The sequence below is a fragment of the Triticum aestivum genome, chromosome 1B, assembly GCF_018294505.1.
Source record: "Triticum aestivum cultivar Chinese Spring chromosome 1B, IWGSC CS RefSeq v2.1, whole genome shotgun sequence".
Classification (NCBI taxonomy): Eukaryota; Viridiplantae; Streptophyta; class Magnoliopsida; order Poales; family Poaceae; genus Triticum; species Triticum aestivum.
Window position 1 is genome coordinate 364,786,850 of NC_057795.1, and position 7,988 is coordinate 364,794,837.

Consider the following 7,988-nt stretch of genomic DNA (forward strand, 5'->3'; position numbering starts at 1 on the left):
GTTTCAAATTTCCTACATCACAACAATATTAGTCGGTTGGGGATAGGACGGTAATCTCGCATACACCCAATATTTGCCAACGAGAGTTTGTTTTTGGTGCCCACCGTGTATGAATCGAGGAGGGAGTCGATTTCGGCCAAGGAGACACTGTGTTTTGGCGCCCACCGTGTATGAATCCGGGTGAGAGGCGGTTATGTAACGTTTGAGTGAAATTACAAACCTACCCCTATCTAAACCTATAGAAATCGAGCCGATAGGCTTTGCCTGTCAGGGATAGGCAGTAATTTCCATCTCGCAAATTTTGATTTCGGGCGGTTACTGTGAATTTCCCCGCTTCGTTCAAATTTTGCAGAGTGCATGTTTACCGTGCCAACTCAATTCGAATCTTGTTTGTATTCTATTTTTGTTTGGGCAGGATCCATTTTCGATTGGAATAAAATTCTATATACATCATTTTTTGTATATACTTTCAAAAGCACAACACCCTTTATACATAAATATGGTTTATAAATGGCATGATCTCAGATTTATAAGGTTGTATCCATCTTAATTTGCATTTTCAAATATTTGAAACCACTTTATGTTGAAATCCAATGTATGCATTCCTCGCTAACTGTCTTCAATTAATATGTGTTTCATGCGGGTTTTTTTTACTTCTCAAACATGTATAATGTGTTTCACACACGCAACATATAGTGTAATCCTGTTTAGACATTAATTGCATATAAACCATGCATTGTCTCTAATTAAAGAATCTATGGATCAAAAATATTGATAAACTATATAACATTACACGTGTCCCCAAATTCAAATGAATATGCATGTTTGATACACCAATTTATGTTATGTTATTATCGATGTTGTGATCTCCAGCTTAAATATTTGAATCCCCTTTAATCCAGATATTCGTCTCATATAGCTATCACTCATGCTTAGGAGTATCTCTCTAGACCTATACGTGTTCATCGTCTCTCGGGTATCTCTCGTGCTACCTGTACGTCGACAATGATCTTTTATCTTCATAACACACTGACGATACTCTCTCCCTCGACCTTCATCACTCTATCTCTCTCTAAGTATATCTCGCTCCCTGCTATGTGTCTCTAACTATGATTCTCCATGTGGAATCTCTTTCTCTCACACAAACACAAACTTTGTCTCTCGGGGTCTCATTTCTCTCTACTATTCCCCTGTGTGCCACTTGCACACCCCCTCTCACATAGAGATGTCTTTCACTCCTTAGATATGAGAAGCTATGACTCTTCCTCTTAAATATCTCTTTCTCACACACAAACACAAACTCTGTCTCCCAGGGTCTCTTTTGCACAATTGTTGTGTCTCACTCCCTCTGCTCTCCATAGATGCATGCTCCAGCCCACGCCACTATCTCTTAAAGACAAAAACACATGCTCAATTGTCGGGCCTTCATCCATGCACTCTCACATGCATGCATATTGCCATACCGATCCGTCTCTCCCATGTCGTTGATCTTATGACTTTTGTCTTCTTTCTTTTATCTCGATCATGCGCGCGCGCACACACACATCCCGCGTATACATGTATACCTCTCGCACATGCACGTTCAATGTCTCTATGTCTCCATACGTAGTTAGTTACCCTCAACCCTAATGCCACATCAAATTGTTCTCTTCTTGTGTGCACATAACTTCTGCCTGGATGGGTTAAACACACACTCACACTTAACAATCTCCTTCTAGCTACCCCCCCCCCCTCTCATGCTTCCCCTATATCGCCGAAACTAATAAGACCATCCCTTCGTTTAATACCTGAATACATGCACCATCATATATAGTAGTCTTCCTCAGTGTCTCTCGAACAAACATGTTCTCTCGATGTCGACTCCTCTCACGCGCACACACCTTCTCTTCCCTCTCTACGGGCCTTTTCTCTCTCGCACCCCATCGTTGGTGGCCTCTGCCATACACATCACCTCTCTATAATGAAGCCATGCACACTTAAATTACATCCGCCACCAAGGACCCCGCGTCACACACACACACGCACCCACCCACCCCCCACCCCACACACACACAAACACACACACACACACACCAAGACTCCATCACACACACACACAAGCACGCACCCACCCACCCACCCACCCACCCCCCCCCACACACACACACTAAAACTCCATCTCTCTCTCTCTCTCTCTCACACACACACACTAAGACTCCATCTCACACACACATGCTCTAGGCAGAGCATTTGTTCCTACCACCCTTCATCCAACCTTACCCATATGATAAACAATCACCTTAATTTAAGTGTGTAACATGGACAAATTCCACTTTACTTTAGTAGTTAGCAAACTTATCATCTCTACTCTTATAAAAAACCGAGTTGGTGATGATGGTGTGCCTGCCATCTTGTAATATAGACCGTCCGATCTATATCTGACGGATAGAAAGCAAACTATGATAATTTTATAAAAGATACCCGCACCTCTCTCCACATCCTTATCTTCCACAACCTCATTACTGAGAAATTAAAGAAGGAAGTGTTTGGAACAGTCTAGCATGGTGGCTGTTGTCGACTGCTGGCGCCGTCCATCCCCATGCCCCCACCCAGTCCGACCACCAGTCACCACCACGCTCCACTCCTCCTCACCTTATCTCTCATCTTTCATTTTTTTGATGAAATTCTTGAGATACCAGTTTTCCGATAAAATTCTCAAGATATCATTAGTTTTTACACATGGGATTACTCCTGCATGGGTCAATCACAACACGTGTTTTGTAAAAAGGGAAAATTTTGTTTTTGCCACTCTAGAATTTGCCAATTTTCCTTATGCCACTCTAGATTTTGACATTTCACTTTTGTCACTCTTAGTTTTTGACAATTATCACAACTGCCATTCCCGTGGCAAAAGCAAAATTTCACAGTGGCAATTGTGACACATTTAAAAAGCTAAGAGTGGCAAAAATGAAATAAAAATATTTCACTTTTTCCACAAAATGGCAATTGTGATAATTGTCAGAAGCAAAGAGTGGTAAAAGTGAAATGTCAAACTCTAGAGTGGCATAAGGAAAATTGGCAAAATCTAGAGTGGCAAAAACAAAATTTTCCCTTGTAAAAAAATGCATATTGATGTTCCGTTCAATGCACGAGCATCTTGCATGTAATTATACAATTCAAATCATGAGCAGGAAGTGACATTTTTTTACACAACCACGTTAGCATGGCCACGTAAATCACTAGCTAAAGTGTAATACCATTATACTTATATCCTGATGCAAAAGGTTGAGTACATGTCCGAAGAGTAGAGTCGCACACACGCACTCTATCTCTTAGAATCTCACACACACCAGTTACGTGACACCCACTTAAGCAGACACCTATGTTACAATTTGTGCACCCGCGGGTACACATGATGGTGCGCATTTATTTAAGCTGGACGGTGAACCCAAACAGTAGCTGCATTCATTCCCCTCCTGTCGCCTCTTCTCTGGCTGCCGTTGCCCGGTAGCCATGGCCCGACCGAAGGTAACGACATACGCCATACTCCCACCGAAGCGGCGCTTTAATCTAGAAATTTTAGTGGTCATGCATGCATCTTTTTGTGCTAGCACTCCTATATAAGGGTTGACCGGTCACTTCCCGGGAACGTGCGCGGGTGGTGGAAGAGGAAGGAGAAGGGAAGCGGGCTATGGAGTAACATTTTTTTACCACAATTTCTTAGGAAACTGAGTGCAATAATTGAGTAGTTCTGCAAATTACCAGTACTACACCTAAAACGGTTCAAAACCAATACTCCCTTGCCAGCGCGCGCTTCCCGTGTGAAACGGTCAGCGTCGCCCTGGAGCGTCAATGTCGCATTAATGTTGGGCCAGAGCGGGGGAGACCTCTTACTGGCGCCAGCTTTGAAGCAGCACGACGGCCGAGAGAGCGCCGCTTCCCGGTGCACGCGACAGCTCCGTGTCGAGCCTGGCCATAGTTTGGATGAGTCTCCATCGTGGGGAGCCACACTATCTGTGACGATATGGATCGTTCCATCTATGAAGAACACGTGGGACTGGAACTACGAGAAGGACATGTACCCAGGAGTGGACGTACGATCTTGAGTAATGTAGTGCAGTAAGTGAAGTAGAAAGGCACAAATAGTATGAACATGCATGGCATATAGGCATTTGTCTCTTACTACGTACCACTAAATGTTGTACGTGCAATGCACAGTGATGTTATGGAGTAAGTGCCTAAGTACTCTACTACTACTATATTAATTGGAGGCACATATTAGTTTTTATATTTGTTTACGTGTATGCCCCGAGACCTTCCAACTAGACGTGTCTTTCTCTCTGGGTCGCACTTTATATCGTTCATACCACTAGTACTACTACATGTGGTCTCCGACCCAGAAGTGGAAGAAGTGGAGATGCTCTACCATGCTGTTCATGTCCCCCTCCTTCCGCTGACATGTGGGACATCCAGCACGTGCCATGTTTGGCACTCCTTCGTTGTAAGAGTTGAAACGCTAGCATTCATCAGAAATAAAAAATAAATATAAATCAGCAGCGATACTATACCATGCGGTTTCCTTGCTCCTCGATATCGGAAAGAATACTTCCATTCGCCAACATGTGGGATGTCGACCATCCTGGACCACTTGCCATGCACGCAGAACTCCAAGGGAGAATCACCCCGGTCGTCGCACCGCAGTAATAATGACTAATGAGCCGTCAAATCACATGCCCAACCTTTCCCACTATGAAGTTGCTCGGACGAAGGAACCATAATGACTTTATTGAATTCCGCTTCTTGAAGAAAACTACTGTACCAGCAGTACTGCTAGCTACAGTAGTTACTCCAGTAGAGGCCTCCTTTCGTTCATATGATAGGAATTTTATAGGAATATGAAAATCATAGTAAGTTAGATGACATACATCTCAATTCCTATAGAGAAAGAGATGCCATTTGATGCATAGGATAGGAATTTTTCCATTGAGTCTAGGCTAATGTACTGGTAATTTGCTCTAAAAACTACATTAGTAACTAGTAGTACTGTGTGACACCTGGTTTTTGCCTTCTCTCTTTTTCCGGACTTTCGGTTGCCTTTGCTTTGGATTTGGTGTTTTGGATCAATTCAAATGGACTTGAACACTTGGGCATACCCTTGATTTTCACCCAAGTGCCCCATCCACCTCTAACTCACCTTTTCTTCTCTGAACAACTCCAACAAAAGCCCAATGGATATTTTTCGTAAAAGAAAAATATTCATTTTCCTCCCTGAAAATCACTTCAGAGAAGAAAGCTCCAAAGCAACCCCTAGATTTCTTGCTCCAAAAATCCGGAATAAATTCACAAATATTGTTTGAACCCTAGGGCACCTTCCTGAGCAAAAATATTGCATAAATTTTTGTAATATTTTTGCCACAGGAAATCATTTCTATTCTGGACAGATTGATCACTTTGCACAGCAAGTATATTTTTGCTTGATCTTTTGGGGCTGATCTTTTCTGAGCTTGATTACCTTCCTAAGAGATCACTAAACCCTAAGCACAGCCCCTAACTCCCACTAGATTTTTCTCACTTAAGCTCACAAGTTTATGTCCAGAAACTTGCAAGGAAGATAGCCACTCCCATAGTGCACCTGTGAACCAACCAAGCGTGCAAAACAACTAAAACCACTAAGGACTAGCTGCCAGACATGTTGTTTGGGCATAGCTCAGCCTGGTACCATAGTTCACGCGGTGACCACGTTCGTCCAAGGTGGTTGGCATGCGTCCGACGTGCTCTGCATTGCGCCAATGCCTCTGTTTCGCGTGTGCTCGTTTCCCTCGCTACTAAATCGTGCCAAACTGCGCCACCATCTTCGTTTGAGCCCCCTTAACTGCACCCTGGCGCTCGCCGACGCCAGAGCTTGCCGCAACAAGCACGGACACGGTGCGGCCAACACAACAGTGCGCCCGTGCCCCTGTGCTCGTCGCAGCTCGCCTACAGCTCCCGTGTGCCTCCGGCGTCTTCCCCTCTCTCACTAACGCCATTCGTCGCCGGGCGAGGCTCTAGAGAACTCCGGCGAGCTCTTGATCCCCGCCTCGGCCTCGACTATAAATAGAGCTTCCCCGAGCTCGTTCCTCTCCTCACACACACTCATCACACAACCACACACCTGTAGAGCGCCGCAGCCTGGCCGGGAAGGCCTCTAGCCGCCGTCCCCACCCGAGCTTGCCGGCAATCCCCCTCCTCTGCACCCACCAGCTCCAGAGCTGCTCGAGCTTAGCTGACCCCTTCGGCGTGTTCGTGGTGATCCACTGGTGCGTGCTGGTGCTGTTGGAGCTACTGGACTGGCCCTGTGTCGCCAGAGCCGTCATCTCCGACGAGCTACGCCCGCTACGACCGCTGGAGAGCTCCGTTCCGACCCCATCCGGTCACCCCTAGCCACGCTACGGGTACGGGCAGGTGCATCTCCACCTCCTCCGAAATCCTATCCCTCTAGATCTCGTCGCCGGGCACTCCTCGCCGGAGAAAGCGCCATCGCCACGTCGCCCGCCTCTGTTTCTCTCCATCTCCCTCTCTGGCCTGACAACTGGGGCCCGCTATCAGCCACTCAGGCCACGCCCAAAGCGGTAAGAGGTGGCGCCCTGGCTTTTTACGCCTTCGACGTCACCCCCCCCCCCAGTTTTTCTTTTTAACTCAAATTTAGTTCAAATTAGACCAGAACTTTGACTAGCTGTAACTTTTATTCTACAAGTCCAAATGAGTTGTTTCTTTTTGCATTCTGTTCTTACTGGAAAATCCTAGCAGCACACCCAAGATGAGATTTTCTTTGTTGCCTAGAATTTCTGGTAATTTTCAGAAGTGTTCTTGATATTTTCTTTTTGTCATTTGAATTATTTTCAGAAGGTGAAGCTTGTCTTGAAGGCATCTAGGAAGAGAGTGAAGCTCCTCTGCACTAAGGCAAGCCGTAACAACATGATCATGGTGTCTTTGCAATATCCATGATTTTCTACTTGAATTTATATGATATTCATTGCATATAGTATTAAAAATAAATGATGCTTGTGTTATTTAGTTTGTTATGATCAAAATGCTTAGTTAACAGAAATGAATGCTTGAACTAGTGAGTCATAGCTTGAGTAGTTGATCTAAGTAAAAAAAATCATGACTATGGTATTATGAGCATGAGTATTATTTTGCTATATGAAAAATGTGTTTTATTTGACAAATGCCAACTAAAGTAATGAGTAGAAATGACCAGTAAGAAAGGACCAGAAATGTTGCAAGTTGAGTTTGTGCAAGTAGAACTTTGAACAAGGTTGATCTGGTATTGTCAAAGTGATATATGACGCATGATACATGGTTGCATGAGCATGGCATATTGTGACTCGAGCATTTTTATTTTCAAGTTAAACCTGATGATAATTGAACTTGAACTTAAAAGTTGGTCGGGTCATGGTGCCAATGAATTGGGCTGCCAAGTGCAACCACATTTGCCTTAGTATGGGGAGGCCGTAGTCGTTCCGTTGTCATGCCTCTTGTCGGTACCTCCAACTAGGGAAGGTTATGTGTGTGCGTTATCCTGGCCCGATAAGCAGACATAATCTTGTGGACCTGTTGTTGTTATGGTACCGTGTCCCCATTTGGGACTATTTGTTTGCCACGACTATGGTAGTTTTGCCTTTGGTAGGCTGGGTCACCCAAGACTGATCCCAAAGGGGAGTTGGTCGGAGTGGCCGTAAGAGTGTCATGGCAATGGGAGGGTTCTGTCGGAATGCCGTTGGTCCACCCGAATGGGAATGCGAGGCCATGGGTTCCATGGTATGGGTAAAGTGTGCTACCTCTGCAGAGTGTATTAATATATCGATAGCCACGCCCGCGGATAAGGGCCCAGTTCATAAGTAAGTCACACCATGGATCAACTTTCATAAATAATCTTGCAGACTAAGTTATTTGCATTGCACTATTGAGTTATGATGATATCAGTAAGACTGGTGGTTGTGGTACTATTTGTGATCCGGGAATGATCA